We start from the raw sequence: 403 nt of genomic DNA on the forward strand, positions 1-403 counted from the left end.
CGTCAATCAATCGACGGACCGTCGATTGGGTCCGTAGGTCGAGTCTGCCCGACAGGGCTTCACTAAAACGAGCATAACTTTTTACTCGGAGGTCGGAATTTAGCAAACTCGGTGGCGTTGGAAAGATAATTCAATTATATATCTAACCATAGGTAATAGGACACATAATTCATTTTGTGCTAAGATTTATGACCATCTGAAGTTGAGTTAACCACAATTTTCATTTAACTGGCTGCTGACCCTCATCTACGGTTAGACCTACGGACTGTGGATCGAATGAAGGTCTATCCTGGTCGATCGTAGTATGTGTCAGAGGTTGGGTAAGGGAAGTCTCGATCAACGGACCGTGGTCTGATCTACGGACCGTGGGTCTGTCCGTGAGTCGGGACTTAGCCAATTTTCT

This window comes from Solanum tuberosum, unplaced genomic scaffold, assembly GCF_000226075.1.
Source record: "Solanum tuberosum cultivar DM 1-3 516 R44 unplaced genomic scaffold, SolTub_3.0 scf00305, whole genome shotgun sequence".
Lineage (NCBI taxonomy): Eukaryota > Viridiplantae > Streptophyta > Magnoliopsida > Solanales > Solanaceae > Solanum > Solanum tuberosum.